The 20,327-nt window shown below is 38.7% G+C and overlaps 1 pseudogene across 1 annotated transcript in view; it reads right to left on the reverse strand.

The window, feature by feature from the left end:
- The window catches only part of LOC308422623 (sperm-associated antigen 7-like), a 38,330-nt pseudogene extending 18,416 nt beyond the window's left edge, over window positions 1–19,914 (reverse strand). Inside the window, exon 1 of the transcript in view lies at window positions 19,717–19,914. The product of the transcript in view is annotated as a sperm-associated antigen 7-like (transcript). The remainder of the gene's footprint in view (window positions 1–19,716) is intronic.
- Between the last annotated feature and the right edge of the window lie 413 nt (window positions 19,915–20,327).

Consider the following 20,327-nt stretch of genomic DNA (forward strand, 5'->3'; position numbering starts at 1 on the left):
AAGGAGCTGGCCTAGAATAAAATGCAAAGTGGTTTATCACTAGCATAACATTTACATCACTATTACACCAGTGGGTGGCTGTTGTCAGAACACTCAGCAGTACATTTCACAGCTGGGTAAGACTGTGGGTTCGAAATCATAGCACTTTCAGAACCATGAAAGCTCGCCAGTAGAAATAAAGATTTCTCTATGACTTGAGTCTGCTGTCTTAAGAGATAGGACCTTAACAAACACATTTTCATAGGTAACCAAGAGCTGTAGAAATAGCATATAATCTTTAGGGATCTATAGGACCTGGTACTGTGTGTTTTATGTTTTAATTTGTAGCTTATTGTGTCTATGGCAGTCACTATACGCCCCTTAATTATAGGATAATTCTACTTAAACTTTTAAAAATATATGAATATTGTGTGGATACCTTCTCTTACAGTAGGTTCTCATATGGCTTTTTCAAGGGTTTTGGTGTTAATTACCATTCCCTGTACTTCTTCCCTTCCCTCCATCTCCCATCCAACTTAACACTTTTGTTAGATTTATTACCCATACTTCAGTTTATCACATTTATTCAGTCCTCCCTCTTAGACCCTTATGGCTTATCCATTATCCCTTAGTTAGACTCTTCGTGGTTCCTTACTAGTTTTCTGATTTATTCGGACACTCCAATTTAAATGAATGTATGTAAATACTCAAAGTTAACATTTGTTTAGGAGAGAAAACTTGTGACAATTATAAGTTCTAAGACTCACTTATCTTACTTAGAAAGATTATTTCTAGCTCCATCTATTTACCTGTGAATTCCATAACTTTCTATTTACAGCTACAGAATAGTCTGTTGTTATATGTACCAGATTTTCATTATTTGTTTATCAGTTGATGGGCATCTAAGATGTTTCCCTTTTTTGGCTACTGTGAATATAGCAGCAATTAACATGGATGAGTAAGAATCTTTGTAGTAGTGTATACAGTACTTTTGGAATATTCTCTAAAGTGTTATAACTTAAATATATGACAAACCAATTTCTAGCATTTGAGGGACTTCATTTTGATTTGCATAGTGTCTGTATTTCCACCAGCAGTGAACGAGTGATCCCTTTAATCTTTATCTACACCAGCATTTGTTGGCTTTTATTTTAGTCATTAAAATTAAATCTCAAAGTAGTATTAATTTGCATTTCCTTGATGGTTAAGGTTATTGAAATTAAAAAAAATTTCTCAGTCATGTGTATCTCTTCTCTATTTAGTTCCATATGCCATTTACAGAGTACGGGTTCTCCCTACCTCCGACTTGGTATTTAGCTTATTGTTTTTTTATATACATCTCAGTACCGATTTCTGTGAAATGGACCACTGGCAAAGTTATTTTTCTCTGTTCTTTATGCTGTCTTAGCTCATATATTGATGATGTCCCTTGTTGTACAGAAGATATTTAGTTTGATAAGACCTCATTTGTTAATTGCTGGTCTTGTGCCATCAGAGTCCTGGTAAGAAAGCTTTCACCTATGTCCATAAGTATAAACCTTTTGCCTTCTTTTTGTCTTCTGAAAGATTTAGGGTATTGGGTTTTATATAGAGGTTCTGGATCTATTTGGAGTTCAATTTTGTGCAAAGAGATAAAGATCTAATTATATTCTTCTAAATATAGCTATCCAGTGTGGACAGCATCATTTGTTAAAAATGTATCTTTCCTCCAGTATGTATTTCTTTTATCTCTGTGTAAAAACTCAAATACCCATACATACATTATGTCCATATATTCAATTATATTTCATATTTAACATGTCTATTTTGATGCTAGTACCATGCTGTGTTAATTATTATAGTTCAGTCATATAACTTAAAATATTTTCATTGTTCAGGATGGCTTGGCTGCCATGTTTTATTTGCTATTATTTATTGATTCATTTGTTTGTTTGCTTTGTGTGTGTCTGATTCAATATTTCTGAAGAATTGTGTTGGAGTTTTGATAAGAATTGATCTGAATCTGTATATTACTTTTGGTAAAATGTTCATTTTCTGAATATTAATCATTAGTCTTTGAGCACTAGAGCTTGTCCTGTCTTTTGGTTTCTTCTCTCATTTCCTTCTCCAGAATCATGAAGGGTTTGTTGTTTAAGAATTATACTTTCACATTTCCGGCCCAAACAGAGACCCGGGTGACTGCCATCAGGACTTAGGACCTGCACGCAGATGTCTGACCTCCCAGAACTCTCCCACCTGAGCCCACAGAGACAGAATGGAGTCACTGCCATGAGAATTCACTGCCTGTCCTGAAAAAGTCAAACACCCAGGAGTATTCTCCTTCCTGATCTCACAGGCCCTCAGACCTACAGAAGACACAAGCTCCAGTCAGAGACAACAAGATCACCTATATTCACAGATAACAAGATGGCAAGGGAAAAGCACAAGAACCTAAGCAATGGAAACCAAGACAACCTGGCAACATTAGAACCTAGTTCTCCCACCACAGCAAGTAGTGTATTTTCCAACACATGAGAAAAACAAGATTTAGACTTAAAGTCATACATCATGATGATGATGGAGGTCTTTCAGAAGCTTAAACAATTACAGGCCAGTCAGGAGCACACACGTAAACAAATAGAAGCGCTTAGAGAGAAAAACACAAAAATCACTCAAAGAGCTACAGGAAAGCACAACCAAACAGGTGATGAAATTGAAAATGGAAATAGAAACAATGAAGAAATCACAAACAGTGACAACCCTGGAGACAAAAATCCTAGGAAAAATATAAGCAGTCATAGATGCAAACATCACCAACAGACTACAAGAAATGGAAGAGAGGATCTCAGGGGCAGAAGAAAGCATAGAAAACACAGACACAACAGTCAGAGAAAATGCAAAAATCAAAAATCAAACAATTTCATAACACTTCAAGAAATGACAGCAGTCATCAAAAGCCTCCCCAGAAAAAAGATTCCAGGACCAGATGGGTTAAGTGCAGAATTCTATCAGACTTTCATAAAAGAACTAATACCAATACTTTCAAAACTATTCCCCAAAGCAGAAACAGAAGGAACACTACCTATCTCATTCTTCAAAACCACAATAATGTCCATATAAAACACACAAAAACACTACAAAGAAAGAAAACTTCAGACCAATTTTTCTCATAAACATCGATGCAAAAATACTCAATAAAATGCTTGCAAACCAAGTCCAAGAACACATCAAAACAATCATTCACCATGATCAAGTAGGCTTCATTCCAGGGATGCAGGGATGGTTCAGTATACAGATATCCATCAACATAATCCACAATATAAACAAACTCAAAGAAAAAATCACATTATCATCATCTCACTACATGCTGAGAAAGCATTTGACAAAATTCAACACTGAATTTTGAAATATCAGGAATCCAAGGTACATACATAAACATAGTAAAAAAAATGAGCAGCAAACATCAAACTAACTGGAGAGAAATCGGAAGCAATACCACTAAAATCAGGGACTAGACAAGGCTGCCCACTCTCCCTCCACCTATTCAATATAGTACTGGGGAAAAAAACAAACAAAATAAACAAAACAAAACAAAAACCCCAATGTCCATCAACAGAGGAATAGATACAAAAATGTGGTACATTTATGTAATGCAGTACTACTCAGCTATTAAAAACAATGACTACATGAAACTCTCAGTCAAATTATGAAACTAGAAAATATCCTGAATGAGGCAACTCAGTCACAAAAAAAAAAAAAAAAAAAAAAAAAAAACCATTCATGGTCATTTATAAGTGGATATTAGCACAAAAGCCCAAAATACAATTCACAGATCACAAGAAACTCAAGAAGACAGAAGATCCTTTGGATGCTCCAGTCCTTTTTAGATGTGGGAACAAAATACTCAAGGGAGAAAATACAGAGATAAAGGGTGGATCAGAGACTGAAGGAAAGGCCATCCAGAGACTGCTCCACCTGGAGATCTATCCCATATACAATCACCAAACCAAGACAAAATTGTAGATGCCAAGAAGTGCATGCTGACAGGAGCCTGGTATAGCTGTCTCCTGAGAGGCTCTGCCAGAGCCTGACAAATGCTCACAGCTAACCATTGGTCTGGGCCTGGGTCCCCAATGGAGGAATTAGAATAAAGACTGAAGGAGCAGAAAGTGTTTGCATCCCACAGATAGAACAATTTCAACCAATCAGTCCCCCTAGAGCTCCCAGGAACTAAAGCACCAACCTAAGAGTACCCACGGCTCCAGTTGCATATGTAGTGGAGGATGGCCTTGTCAGACATCAAAGAGAGAAGAAGCCCTTGGTTATGGGAAGGTTTTATGCTCCAGTGTAGGGAAATGTCAGGGAAGAGAAATGGGAGTGGGTGGTTGGATGGGGAGCATTACAGAAGCAGGAGGAGAAAGGGTGGTATTAGGGTTTCTGGAGGGAAAACAGGGAAAGAGGATGACATTTGAAATGTAAATAAATAAAATATCCAGTAAGAAGAAAAGAAAAAAGAAAATGCCCCAGAACAATGAAGACATTAAAGCTTTTTGTAGGGTAACAGGAATTCTGTCAAAGTGACACAGTTCCTTGGAACAAAAATATTTTTCTTCCTGTTTCAGTGTGTTCACTGAAAGGTCTAGAATCAGTGGGGAAAGCTCCCCCATGGAATCTTCTTCTGGAGACGTGACGAGTGGAACAGGTGCCAAACCATTGATTATATAATCAATGTATAGCCCTTGTTTGCATATCTCCTCAGTACTGGAATATACTCTTCTAAGAGACCCCTATAAAAGAGTTTGCATTTTTTTTTACATCCATGAAGCATTATCTGGTCTGTCTCTAATATAGTGTCTAGTTTGGTTTTCTGTCAGACTGCTGCCCTCAAATTATCTCATTTCTTCTTCTTAAAATCAGTGCCTCTTTTCTTTAGTGTTATCTTTGAAAATGTCTAAGATCACGGAATATAGGCAAAAACCACTAAAATTAAGATTACCACTAACAAAGACAGTGCTTCCAATAGCTTTGAGTGTAGACTTTAATTTTGGATCCGCATTTTGTTTATGTCACACACAGCCAGGTGTCCAGTATCTGACATTTTCTGAACATGTGCCTCGTAATCTACATTGTTTCAGCCATCCAGAACCATCAAGACTCATGCTTTTCATCCTCCTGCTGTATTCATTTAAAGGCTGTAAACTTCTTGTTTGTTTTGGGCATCACTGTTCTCTGAAGGTCTAACAATACCAACACAGATGGACAAATTCTCATCAATACCTATGGAGAGATTTCCAATGATATTTATTTATTTATTTTGTTATTTTTGTTAAATTGCTAAATAGTTGTGATGCTGTCAGTTATTCACTGGCACCAACATCGCCAATACTGGAAACTGGGATGTAATTTTTTTTTTAATGATCTTACCATCAACTGATTCTGTCTTTGTAAGGGAAACTTGGTGGGTCACCTGGGGTTGAAGCTGTGGGAGACTGGGGAGATACTGAGTCTAAGGTTGTTGTTGGTAGGTATTTGCTGCTCTGTAGGAGGCCAGGAGATAGATTTACGTTTTAAATTTTCTACGTATTTACACTGCCACACTGGGTACCAAGCTCGCATCACATGAACCTTTGGGGAACAAACTTCACCCATATTCCAACCATGGTATTCTCTTCTATTGTACATTACTTGAAAGATTATATTTAAGCAAAATCTGATGTTTGAATTAAATAGTGTGCATTAAAACCTATTTTCTAAATGAGTGTTTTGTCATATCCCCCACCCCAGCCATAGCACAGAAGATAGAGTTCACATGAAAGACAAATTTACATAGATACATGTAACATTAGTTGCATTAGTTATCTGAAATGATAGGGACACAGAGGTCTTTTGTTTAAACAAAAACTACAACATGTAACTTAACTATTAGTCTTATGATATTCTTGCATTATTACTAATATTATTGCATTAAATTTGGTCTAATTTTGCCTATTAGAAATAGAACACCAACAAACCTGGCTGCTTAAACAGTTTCAGGTATTATTTTTTAGAAAGGAATTTTTTGTTATTACTAGCATATTAAGACATTATTTTTTAAAAAAAAAAACTTCTGGGCTTTATTTATATCCACAGTTCTATTAACATTTTTTTTTTCTTATTCTCCACTCACACTGGATGTGAGGATTTCTTCTCATGGTGGAGAATACAAAAACTTGACATGCTTTTAACCATCATGGTCTACCTAAGGCCAACTGGGACCCATGGATCTTGTCATGAACATTAAATATTAGGTAACTGGTTACTGTTGCCATTTACAGGTCTGTAGCTTAAAACTCCGATGAAAGAAAAGGTTTACCTCATAGGAACTACTATATAATCATTAATGTAATTTGGTAATAATTTAAGGGAACAGACCTTTTCAGCTTAAATATCATAGCTTTGTACATCTCATGCTAATGTGATGTGAATTATACATGCCATAAGACACGGTCTCAGTTATCAATATTATATTTGACTAATGTATTAATTTTTAATAAATATCAAGAGCTCTACATAAAGTTAATTGCTGTATTTGTATATACAATAATACATTAAATTTGAGAATTACTGTCTCTAAGACTACTCTTTGAATATTTTTTTCTATGCTGAAGTGGAATTTTTGTTCATTTCTATAGCAAAATATTTTTTTTTGTAAAAATAGAGTTTACTACATGCAAACTCTAAGCTACAATAAAAGAGGGCTTCATTTATACATCTCACATAAACTTTTTGATACAATGTTAATTTTATTTCATTTTATTTCTGGGTTTTCATTTGACAATTATACTTCACTCTGAGTACAGATATAACTTTTAAAAAGTTTACATGGATTGAGCTAGAAACAACATCCTAAGTGAGGCAACCTAGATTCAAAATGATATGCATGATACGTACTCATCGATAAATGAATATTAGCCAAAAAGTACAGAATACCCATGATGTACCCTAAAGACCCTAAGAGGTTAAACAAGAAAGAAGGCCCAAGTGAGGATGCTTCAGTCTCACTTAAAATGGGGAACAAAGTAAGTATGGGAGGCATAGGGAGGGAGAGACCTGGATGGGAGAGCATGAGGAGAGGGGTTGGCAGAACAGGTATGGGAAGAGACAGGACAGAAGCCCAGAGGACCAGACGAGTAAATGGAAATATGCAGTTGCAGTTGCAGGGTATGTGGGTGAGGACCTCTAACAAGTCCCAGAGGGGAGACAAAACCGAGATGAAGAAGGAGGAGAAGCACTGTACGGATCTGTGTGGCTTTAAAGAGCCACAGGTAGCTATGAACATCTTAGAAGGGATGAATTATTACAGGACAATTTGTCTTATCTACGTGGGAAGTTTATATCACTATCAATTGGCTCTGAATTTATTGTGTGGACATTTCGTGAAGTGAGAATTTACTGATATAAATCTGATTGATGAATTACAAGGCTCTAGAATTTTGATTTTGTGGGGTTACTGGGAATCGTGACTGTAAGCACAGGGGTTGGATGATGGGAATGTGAGCCGAGTCCGCAGTGAAGAGCTGGAGAGGGCGGCTGCTGCAGTGATAGCATGGTCTGGTGGACTTTCACGAAAATAATATTTACTACTACAACCACCTTCTATAGTCCCTGGTGGAGGGATGGGGACACCATTCTATGTTCAAAAAATTTGACCCAACATTGTTCCTAAGAGAAAAAATGCAGGGACAAAGGTGGGACAGAGACGGAACAAACGACCAGCCAGTCACTGGTCCAAATTGGGACCCATCCTATGAGCAGGTGCCAACCCTGACACTATTACTGATGCTATGCTGTGCTTGGAGATGGCAGTCTAACATGGCTGTCCTCTGAGAGGCTCTACCAGCAGCTGACTTAGATTCAGATACTTACAGCCACTCATTGGACTTAATGAGACAACCCTATGGAAGAGTTACGGGAGGTACTAAGGAGCTGGAGGGGACATTACCTCATAGGAAGTGCCAACTAATCCATACCCCTCAGAGCTCCAGAGACTGAGCCACCATCCAAAGAGCACGCACATGGGCTAGTCCCAGATCCCGGCACATATTTAGCAAAGGACTTGAGGGCGTGAGTGAGGACGCACCTAGTCCTGAAGAGACATGATGCCCCAGGGAGGTGAAATACCAATGGGGGCACCCTCTTAGATTTGAAAGGGAGGTGCACAGGGAAAAAACTTTGTGAGGAGATACAGGGAAGGGGGATAACATTTGGGATATAAATGAATAAAATAATTAATAAAATGTTTCCCATCTTCCTAACTAAATTGTGGTTTTGTTGTTGTTTAGCTTTCTTTTTCTCTTCTAGGAAGGCATTTAGACCTATTCGTTCCTTCTCCTTAATATATAGCATATTGCTTTGTAAATACTTAGGCAAATTTAGTTTAGAGGAAACTAATTTTAAGAAGGGAATTCATGAGCCCTTTATTTTTTTCTTCAAGTAAACTAATATCCCTGCAGATGTTTGGTGGCAGTCACCAATCCTAGATATGAAAGATGCTTTACTATACTTGTACCTAAGGAATTTATAATCTATTTGCATATATAGAGAGATTTGAAAGAATTATTTATAAAAGATTTTAAATGAGTGGTTATGGTACACTGTGGGACAAGTTCATAAAGGGAAGCAACTACGTCTGAAGGTGTTGATGTAAAATGCTAGGACGGGAATGATAATTTATATGATTTTAACCTTGTAGGACTTTTAAAAAGTGATTTACAAATCCATTAATTTTCAACTGATGATTTCTGGAGGAAGGAGTGTCAGGAACAGAAGAGGGAGGAACTTGGAGAATTTTTTAAAATATTGAATAGCAGTGATTGTAAGAAGATCCAAGGTTAATTAGTTGATTTCATCAGATGGGAACCCAACAGGAGGGCACAGGTTTACTGATGTGCTGGTCAATGTTTTGCCATGTGACTGTGATAATATGTGCACTAGACACATATTATCCTTGAGTAGCAGAGCAAAGATATGTTCTTTCAACCTATGTTCTTCACATGCTTTGCTAATTGTGTCTACAGTCACAGAAAATGACACTCCTATACCTCGAGGATTTTGTCTCATTCATTTTTGTGGTCCATTGTTGAATTACCAGTATGTTCTTTCCTTTATGTTGATCAAAATTATAATGGTTATGCTAACCTATCAGTATCTAGAAAGGTTGTGAATTAAAATTGTGTCCCTTTGAGAGGCATCATTTCTGCTTTGAGATGATAATGTAAAATGTATGTAGGAGTTTCATTCAGCACAGACTGCAACACATATTTAAATCACTCTTAAAAGGTAGGAATCTGCCTTACTCTTTTGGTGTCATGAATTGCTAACATCAATGCTCACGGTATATTCTTTAGTTTGAACTTTGGAAAGCAGGACAGTTTAGAAGTTAAGTATTACTCTACAAGATATCATTTGGATCAGTGCAAATGCTGATGTGAAGTATTTATTTCCTAGCCTGATAGAAACCTTAATATGTCATCTTTATAAGACATTCTGTGTATGCTGTATGATTATTTAATTTAGTTGGTTTGAATAGTTTATCATTGAGCTTGAGACTCTTCAGATAATAGATCTGGAATCAAATGTGTATGATAACATTAGCAATAAACAAGCTGATAAGAAATAAAAAATACAACTAAAATTCTGGAGAAAGAGTTACATTCTTGAAACTTTGGAGTTAAACATACTATGCAATATAAAGTTCATCCTAAATATTTTCAGAGGACCACTTCGGTGACCTCTATAGATAAAAAAAAATGTGCAATTTCCACTTTTAAAAGTGGTGTGGCATTTGAACATAGACTCTGCATATATCCATGTGTTTGCTTTGCATAATCTTTGGAATACATGCAAGATCTAATATAATGTCAGTGCTGTATAAATACTTGGTATACAGTATTATTTGAGGGAGTGATGGGATGGAAAGGAGGCTGTATATGTTCCCTGGGAATAAGAGCCCTAAGCCCATAGGATGAGAAGAATTTTCAAGGTGGACAATGTTCAAGTTGTAGAGAATCTTAGGTTGTGTGCAATGTTGTGAAATAAAGGGGTGGGCCCACATGGGCTTCTATCCTGTAGATTCTTCAACATGTAGAAAATTAATTAATTTTTATTATTTATTTATTTATTTGATTTTTTTTAACTGGGTATTCTTTGTATTTACATTTCAAGTGCTATACCCTTCCCTTAATTCCATCCCCTCTCCCCCTCCTATTGTCTCCATTGAAGGTGCTCCTTCTACCAACCACCCTCTCCACCTCAGCACCTTCGAATTTCCTTACACTGGGAAAATGAGACTTTGCTGGGGTTCATTCTCTATGAGCTTCTTAAGTTCTGTAAATTGTTTCATGGGTGTTCCAAGTGTTTGAGGCTAGTATCCACTTATCAGTGAGTACATACCATGAGTGTTCTTTTGTGATTGGGTTACCTCACTCAGCAAGGTATTTTACATTATTGACTAGAGGAAGGTGACTGATTTGTTAGAGTTAGTTTTATATTCACCACTTGGCTGAAGTTGTTTATCAGCTATAAAAATTCTCTGGTGAAATTTTTAAAGTCACTTAAATATACTATCATATCTTCTGCAAATAGTGATATTTTGAATTCTTCCTTTCCAATTTGTATTCTTTTGACCTCCTTTTGTTATCTGAATGCTCTGGCTAGTACTTCCAGTACTATATTGAATAGGTAGGGAGAGAGAAGGCAGTCTTGTCTAGTCCTTGATTTTAGTGGGATTGCTTCAAGTTTTTTACAATTTGGTTTGATTTTAGCTCCTGGTTTGCTCTATATTGCTTTTACTATGTTTAAGTATGAGCCTTGAATTCCTGAACTTTTTAAGACTTTTAAAATGAAGGGATGTTGAATTTTGTCAAAGGCTTTCTCAGCATTTAATGAGATGATCATATGGTGTGAATGATTGTTTTGATTTGTTCTTGGATTCGGTTTGCAAAACTTTTATTGAGTATTTTTGCATCAATTTTCATGAGGAAAATTAGTCTAAAGTTCTGTTTCTTTATAGGGTCTTTGTGTGGTTTAGGAAGGAACACAATTGTGGCTTCAAAGAATTAACTGGCTAGTGTTTCCTCTGTTTCTATTTTGCAGAATACTTTGAAGAATATTGGTATTAGGTATTCTATAAAGATCTGATAGAATTCTGCTTTAAACCCATGTGGTCCTGAGCTTTTCTTGGTTAGGAGGCTTTTGATAACAGCTTCTCTTTCTTTAGGGGTTATGGAGCTGTTTAGATGGTTTATCTAAACCTGATTTAACTTTAGTACCTGGTATCTGTCTAGGAAATTGTTCATTTCCTTTAGATTTTTCAGTTTTTTTGAGTATAAGGTTTTGTAGTAGGATCTAATGATTTATTGAATTTTTTCAGTTTCTGTTGCTATGTCTCCCCTTTCATTTCTGATTTTGTTAATTTGGATACACTATCTGTGCCCTTTAGTTGGTGTGCCTAAAGTTTTATCAATCTTGTTGATTTTCTCAAAGAACCATCTACTGGTTTTGTTAATTCTTTTAATAGTTCTTTTTGTTTCTCTTAGGTTGATTTCAGCTCTGAGTTTGATTATTTCCAGTCATGGATATATCTGATTTATTTTTTTTTTTAACCTAGAGCTTTCATGTTTGCTGTCAAGGCTGTCAAGATGCCTGTGTATGCTCCCTCCAGTTTCTTTTTGGAGGCTGTCAGAGCTATGAGTTTTCCTCTTAGCACTGCTTTCATTGTCCTCCATAAGTTTGGGTATGCTGTACCTTCATTTTTGTTAGATTCTAAAATGTTTTTGATGTTTTTCTTCATTTCTTCCTTGACCAAGCTAAAGTTGAGTAGAGTATTGTTCAGCTCCCATGTGTATGTGGGATTTATGTTGTTTTTTATTTTTTGTTATTGAAGACCAGCCTTTATCCATGGTGATCTGACAGGATGCACGGGATCATTTTCATGGTTTTGTATCTGTTGAGGCTTGTTTTGTGGAGAAGGTGTCATAAAGTGCTGAAAAAAGGTATATTCTTTTGTTTTAGGATGAAATATTTTATAGATGTCTGTTAAATTCATTTGGTTCATAGCTTCTGTTAGTTTCACTCTGTCTCTGTTCAGCTTATGCCTCAATGATCTGGCCATTGATGAGTGTGGGTGTTGAAGTCTCCCACTCTTATTGTGTGTGGTGCAATGTGTGCTTTGAGGTTTAGTAGAGTTTCATTTATGAATTTGGATGCCCTTATATTTGGAGTGTAGATGTTCATGATTGAGAGTTCATCTTGATAGATTTTTTTTCTATTGAAGACTAAAAAATACCATTCCTTATCTTTTTTGATAACTTTTGTTTGAAAATCTATTTTATTCAATATTAGGATGACTACTGCAGCTTGTTTCTTGGGACCGTTTGCTTGGAAAGTTTTGTCTCCAAGCTATACAATATTTGTGGGAGTGGCTGGAAGTAAAAGAGGCTGTATAGGTTTTGTGTGGATCAGAGCTCTAAACATATAGGACAAGAACAATTCTCAAGGTGAACAATGTTCAAGCTGGAGAGAACCTTAGGTTGTCTGCAATGTTTTTATGTGATGGTGTGGGCCCACATGGGTTTCCATCTTGTGAACTCAGCTTTGTATTCAGTATGCAGAAAATTACTATTTTTTTATTTATGCAATTTCCCCAAATGTTTGGTTCCTGATTGGTTAAATAGTAGAAAACAAGTGGATATTTGTCTTAATGCTGTTTTTAAATTAACATATTTACAATTTTGCTTTTTCTCATCGCATCTATTTTATTGATATTCATTTCTCTTTTGTTTTATTACACAATATGCTTTCTGGTAGATTGACTTAAAATAAGGCCTTAGATGATGTCAGCAATAAGTAAACATCTTTGAGTCCTCAAATAGTCTAACTCAATTATCAGGATGAAAACTGATATTTTTATTTGCTGGTTTAAGAATAATTGCCATCACACTGTGTAAACTGATAAACTATAAACATGGGAGTCTGTGCAGGGCAGGTCCTGATTTACTCCTTGACCATTAACAGCTCTGTACCTTTCAGAGCTGCTTGATCTACGTGTGTTTGTTTCTGTGTATGGGCGCTGTTCATAAGGCATCTGTTTAATCTCAGCATCTCAATATAGCCACCGAGTAATTTAGTGGGTTACACAAATTACTTCTGTATTTTATGAAATATTTATTGTATACTTTTTCTGTATTTATAAATGTAATAACTGTAGCATACATGTAATTCAACAATTTATTTTTTTAAAGTAAGTGTGTTATATACATAACAGTGCCTGGTATACAAACATGCTACATAATAGTATTCATTACTATTATTAGTAGCCTTATAGCAAAGAATAATGTATAACATTCTTAGAGGAAAGTATGTTTTGTAGTTTTGGAACCAGTCAAAACAGTAATCACCCCCATCATTTTAAGATAGCTGTGCTATATTTTTAGAAAGTAGGAAACCAAAATAAATTGAAACAAACAAAATGCTTATGGATACATGGATAAGGATTGAGATAGTCAGACAAGTCTTCATCAGCTTAAAGAGAGAAATATGTTGTTATGTCTTTAATGGACAGGTTTATTTGTATTTTATTGTAATTTAAAACAATGCCTTCCTATTATATGTTGTACAGGCTGGCCTCAAACTCATACTCCTTCTGCCTTGGCTTTCTAAATTCTAGGATTTCAGGCTTGTGTCATTATGCCCAGCTAGGATAAAAATTGAAAAGAGAATGGCTTAGGAAGCAAGCATTTGTTACAGCAGAGCAAGATACACAAACCAAGAGAGAACTAAAATCACCAAGGTGATAGTGCTTAAATGCTCTGACTACATGGGAAAAAGAGATTTCAATGTTAAACCTTGGTCAGTTGCTACATGTTGGTGAAATAACCACAGTTATTCTCTGAAAATAATGCAATGAAAGCAGTTTTATAGACTAGGACATGGTGGTACCAAACCCCAGGCTTTGCTTTTTTTCTACTAAAGTAGCGAAACAAATGCTTTGTCGAAATTACGATTCTGTGTATTAGTGTCTGCATCAACAGCTTGAAAGCTATATCGGTGGTGACTTGTCTACATTACAAAGTTAAATGGATTCTGATGAAGGACAGTGGATTTTTGTAATCTTAATGATTATGTCTGTCCAATTTCAATTTCACAAGCATTTTTGCTTTTGCAGAATGTAAAAATCAGGGCAGTGTTTGGAAAGAGGTATGCAGCATGCATTAATAACTGTGCTAGCTTCTGTTTCTGCCCAACAGAAACATCTCTCAAAGGTGTGGTGATTTCATGTGGCAGGGGCAACAGTCCATGTTCTCATAATGTATGATAATTACATGGTCTATTTAAAACAAAACAAAAGCAAAACAAAGCCAAACCAAAACTGGAAACTTGTTTCTCAGGGTTTTTGAAGTTAGAAAGTTCAAGAACAAGGATTTGGCAGACTTGCTGTTTGGTAAATTCACAGCTCCTCATTTAAACATGCGACTTCCTGTTCCCCTGGTAGAAGAGCACGATTCCTATTCAGGGTAGTCGGCTCTCATACCCCATGTCCTCATAGATGACCCCTGTCCTCACGCCATCCTCCACACAGTTGGGTTGCCACGTTCTTCCAGAGCATGCCCAGTGAGCATCTATGTGCTCTTATTTCAGGACTCTTTCCAGGTTTTCTGTCAGGATGTTGAGAGTTTTCTGCTCCTCTCCCTAAAATTCTACCAATATCCTGCATTTGAAATATTATAACTTCTGATTCTTCCAAACAAAAATCAGCAAGCAATCAACAGGCTGCGAATTGCTGTGTATGGCAGACAGTAGGAAACTTAGCAAGGAGGACTTGATTGTTGGGCAAACACTCCATGTCCTGGCAACAAGGAGCTGAGAAGAGCTGGGCAGTCATTTTGGAACACACACCAGTGACTTGGGCCCCAAACGGTGGGTGCTAAAGCCTTTGTGCCCAGAGCTCAGCAAGGGAAGTCACTTAAAAGGAACAGAAACAGGTGGGGGAAACAGGAGACTGAGAACACGGGGGTCCAATCAACCCCTTTCCACTAATGGGGAGTAAACACTGGGAAGTGCTGGGAGACAAAAAAACGAGACAACAGCCAGTTGAGGCTTGAGGGGTTAGGATGAGGAAGTCGAGTGCAATTTTTTTGTAGTAGGGTTTGTGTTGGAAACAGAGGAAATGCTCCCCCAGATCTAATAATCTACAAGAAGATGCAGGGACGACTGGAAGTTGTCTTGTTCCTTCCTTTACATCCTTGCCAGTCTAATGCCTCAGGAGTTGATAGGTTGAATGATGTTAGCCCCAAGGAAAGAACCATAGCTGTAGCTGAACAGTTCCAAAAGTATATCTTTTTAAACAAAAAATGTCATTTATGCTTACATATGATATGTGTGTGTGCATGTGTGTATGTGTGTTTGAGTATTAAGTATGTGTAAGAACAAGCACATGCCACTGTAAATGTGTATTGAGCAGAGGACAATTTGAGATTTCAGTTCTCCCTTCCCACATTGTTTGATGTAGGGTCAGTTGTTGGTCACCTCTGCCTATGGCATACTAACTGGCCCATCAGCTTCTATCTCTCCTTCTCTTCTCGCCATAGGTGTGCAGGGATTGCATTGACTTACAGCTCATGCTGTTGCATAGTTCTGGGGATGTCAATCTGGCTCTCATGCAGGCACAGAGAGCGTGTCATCCACTGAGCCATCTCCACAGCCCACTGTGGGACGTTTTCAATCCAGACTTAGAAAAATATCATGTAGTAGAAGAAAAAGGACACTCTTTAAAGATCTTGCTAGTGAACATGGATAAGCAGTTCTGTTGATAAAGTCCCTTTCAAGTAGGAAGGGTCTGAGTCTGACTTTCAGAATCCGAGTAGCTAGTGCAAAGTGTGGTGTGCTTGTAAGCAAAGCACTGGGGAGGTAAAGACAGGTGGATGGCTGGAACTCAGTAGATGGCAACTCAGGAAACCCTGCCTCAAAGAAGTAGTGCATGGCTTCCGCAGAATGACACAGTTTGTCCTCCAGGCCCCGCCCACAGAGGAACACAAGTCAATACAGCTGAACATATGTGTACCCTCCATAATGAGCATTTACACACACACACACACACACACACACACACACACAAACACACACACACACACACAAACACACACACACACACACACACACACAAGCAATTGAACTACCGATTACGACTTTTTGTTTTCTGTTGGCTTTGGCTTTTTTTGTTTGCTTTTTATTTCTCTTATTTGTTTGTTGGTTGGTTGGTTGGTTTTATCTACTTGATGCAAACTACAGTCACGTGGGAAAGAAAACTTCAATTGAGAAAAATCTCCATCAGATTGCCCAGATGGCCCGCAGCCAAGTCTGGTGAGGAAATTTTTCTTGACTAGTAATAGCTGAGGAAGGGCCTAGCTTACTGAAGGTCTTAACATCCCAGGGCATATGGTCCTGATGTTACAGGAAAGTAAACTGAGCAGGACAGCTGTGAGAAGGTGGAGGTGTGGATGGGGCAAGCCAGAAAAGAAAGTTCAGCAATGCTTTTTGCCTCAGCTTCTGATTCTGGGATTTGTTCTTTCTGTCCTTGCTTTCTCAGTGATGGATTCTAACAGAAAACTAAGCCAACTAAGTCCTCTCTTTTGGTCATGTTGTTTGTAACAGTAGAAGGCAAACTACAAGTTTCATAAAGTCATTGTTTCTAATATCTGAGTAGTACTCCATTGTGTATATGTACCACAATTTCTATATCCATTCCTCTGTTGAAGGAATCTGAGTTCTGTCCAGCTTCTGGCTATTATAAATAAGGCTGCTATGAACATGTTGGAACATGTCCAAACCCAAGTACTATTGCTGATGCCAAGCAGTATTTACTCACAGGAAACAGATAGAGATGCCTCCCTAGGAGCTCTGCCAGAGTCATACAGATACAGCTGAGCATGCTTGCAGCTAACCATCTGACTGAACACGGGGACCCCAATGAAAAGACTGAAGGAGCTAGAAGGGATTGCAACCTCATGGAAGAACAACAATATTAACCAACCAAACCCTCCAAAATTCCCATGGACTAAAACCTCAACCATTGAGCACACATTGAGAGACCCATGGCTCCAGTTTCACATGTATCTGAAGATAGCAGTGTCTGGCATCAATGTGAGAATAGGCCTTTGGTCCGGAAAGGGCCCGTTTTTCCAATGTAGGGGAATGCCAGGGCAATGTGGTGTAGAGAGTGATTAGGAGGGAGCACACCTTCGTGAAGATAATTGGAGGAGGAGGGGGGAAGGGAGAAAGGTGGGGAAAGGGGATAACATTTTAAATATAAAGAAAAGAATAAAAAAGAGTGGGTTAAAAGCTATGCTAAAGAAGAAGAAGGAGGAGAAGAAGAAGGAGGAGGAGAAGGAGGAGGAGGAGGAGGAGAAGGAGGAGGAGGAGAAGGAGGAGGAGCAGGAGGAGAAGGAGGAGGAGGAGGAGGAGAAGAAGAAGAAGGAGAAGAAGAAGAAGAAGAAAAAGAAGAAGAAGAAGAAGAAGAAGAAGAAGAAGAAGAAGAAGAAGAAGAAGAAGAAGAAGAAGAAGAAGAAGAAGAAGAAGAAGAAGAAGAAGAAGGCGACAAACTATGAAGTGAAGCTAAGGGCAGGCCTGTGTCTCCTTCTTCCTCTGGCTATCTAGACTGTTGCAGACCAGGATGGAGTGGAGGGGTAGACAGTTAACCTAGCCAGGTATTTGGGGTACAGGTAGGATGTTAGTCTGTAGTAAGTGTGAGGGTAAAAAATGTACACACACACACACACACACACACACACACACACACACACACCTGGAAACAGTTTTGGAGGGATGGTTCACTTTATTGGGGGGAGGGAACAAAAGTTCTTTAAACCTTGGGGGGTGAGTAGGGGCTACTAAGATGAGTGTAGTCAGGGCCAGAGTGCTAGGGCTATTTCATTTGCACTTATAAAGCACTCCTGGACATGGCCTTATAAGGGGATGTTTAACCTGGCAACCAGCTACTTGACCTCCTTCTTGGAGGCAAAGGCTGGAAGCATAGAGCTATGGTAACCAGGAAGTGCAAGACCAGCACAAGGTGGGGGAGATGGGGATGGGGCTTAGGATATAGGAATGTAGTTCCACTCCTGATGATATCAGGTCAATATTTCCAGAGTTTGATCATACCCTGATACTGCTCTTGATCTAAGCTTCTCTGGGTCCTGTGGATCCCTGGCTCCAGAATTATCCTTGATAAATGTCTGATAGACAGAAAGCAGTGGAACAGCCACTTCTAGAGGGAATGTTGTGGGGCAATGGTTTTTCACTCAGGAGAAACTAACTAGTTTGGTCATTATGGCTGGTAATAGATGACAGTTGCTGTTTACTTTCATATATTTTTATTGGCGAAAATAATTAGCCTTTGTGTGAATGAGTAATCTCTGCCCTATTAACATGTTTTGTTAACTACAAGTATAATAAATCATAACAGTGAATGTGAAGTTACTATTTCTGTGTCCTAAAAATCAAATCATAACATTTAATTATTTTTAAGTTCATGACACTATTTTGAAAGTATAATTAGTTAGTTTGTTACTTTTATTTTAATGCTATATTTTTTTAGTCAATTACTTAAGCATTGCCTTCTTGACTCTGGTTCTGGACTTCTGTCATCAAGGGAGGCTCCATTCTATGTGATAATTCCAGCTTGTGTCAAGTTGACACCCAAATCCAGCCAGTACACAATTCTAGCATTTAAGATAGCTAGAGCTAGAACTTGTGGGGAGCCGAATGCGGACGCCATTACAAGATGGTGCTGGCTCCCTCATGGTTTGAGGTAAACAACTCCATATATACCAATGCTCTTGTCAGCTAAGGCGCTGCACCATGTGCATGCACAGCACATAACCTATTTCTGGCCAATACCGAGGCCTCTGGTGTCAGAAGACTGGTGACAACCAATCATGGCAAGCCCGTATGCGCTTCTCCCTATATAAGCGGACAGCTAGGGTAGTTCGGGGCCCCTTGCTTCCTGCTCTCCCCTTCAATCAAGAGGCTCCCACAATAAAGCGTGATCTGAGAAGAATCCTCTGGTGGTGGTCGTCTTTCCTTACTGGTTGAGAAGCGAGCCTCAACTGGTGCTGAAACCCGGGACCGCGCAAGGGGCCGAAGAGGATCCAGAACTCAACACGCGGGAGCAGCAACGTTGGTAAGTCAAGTTTTCCCAGGTATGTTCCCCTGGTTCTCTGTGCTGTGTTTGTGATTTGGGTGATTGTTGTCCTTGCCTGCTGCTTTTGGTTGCAGTGTAGGGAAGGACGCAGAGCATTAACCAGGTACCAGGATAGTTTGTCAGAGACTTCAGAAGCTGAATTAAAAGGGGAAAACTTGGGTAGGCCTAAGAAAAAAGGAAAACAAACACAAAAGCTTAAAAGTAGTGCCTGCAGGTGAAAAAGAAAACCAAAAAGAACAAGAAAGTAAGGGTACCTTGTATCCCGTACTTGAGGAGTTCACTAGGCTGGAATTAACAGGTGATGAGCTAGACCAGCAAGAAGAAGAAGACTTAGAGGAGCCGCAGCAAGCTATGAAAGTGACAGGTATGGGGGTTATCAGCCTCCTGCCTATAATTTTTCAGGGGAGACGGATGAAGGGCCTAGGCGTCTGCTGGGCCCCCGGCCTCCACCCTCTGTACCCCCCCACCTACGCTCAGGTGAGTGAAGGTTGCCAAATATTAAACCCTTCAGCAAATCCTACCTGTCCGTGCCACCAGTGCCGGCGGAGGAGAGTGATGGTATAATTAGCAGTGACCCCATAATTTCTAACCGACTCTTCTAAATCCTTGAGCTGTTTAGAAGGAACAGGCTCGTACAGTCTCTGATGAGTTTGGGGGTCCTCAAAAACTGGGAAAGCAGACTCTAGACGTCTCCAAGTCTCCCGTTTAATATTTTGCATCTAAATGATGATGGAAAACCAGCCGCAGACAGGCATGCCTCCGAGGGACCACCGGATGAGGAGAGGCTAGTTAAGTGGAAAGATGTGCTGGATAATAAATGGTATGGACCGGATCCGGTTATATCGAGATCCAGGGGAGCTGTTTGTGTTTTCCCCCAGGTAAAGGAAGCACTTCATTGGGTCCCAGCCCGGCTGACGCGCCCCGTCAAGAATGAGTGGACCTCGGTGGAAGATGTAAAAGTGCTAAATTTCACTGAGGCCTGCTGGACCCTGAAAAATCATGTGGTCGAGACTAAAAATTACTCTGCCACTCCCGAAATTGGTCCAAAAATTTCGATGCCAACCTTGACGAACTAAGAAGAGCAGTGACTGCCATCAGTGCTACTCTCGTAGATCCTGGATTTGCTGAGGGA

The sequence above is a fragment of the Micromys minutus genome (assembly GCF_963924665.1).
Source record: "Micromys minutus genome assembly, chromosome: 7".
Lineage (NCBI taxonomy): Eukaryota > Metazoa > Chordata > Mammalia > Rodentia > Muridae > Micromys > Micromys minutus.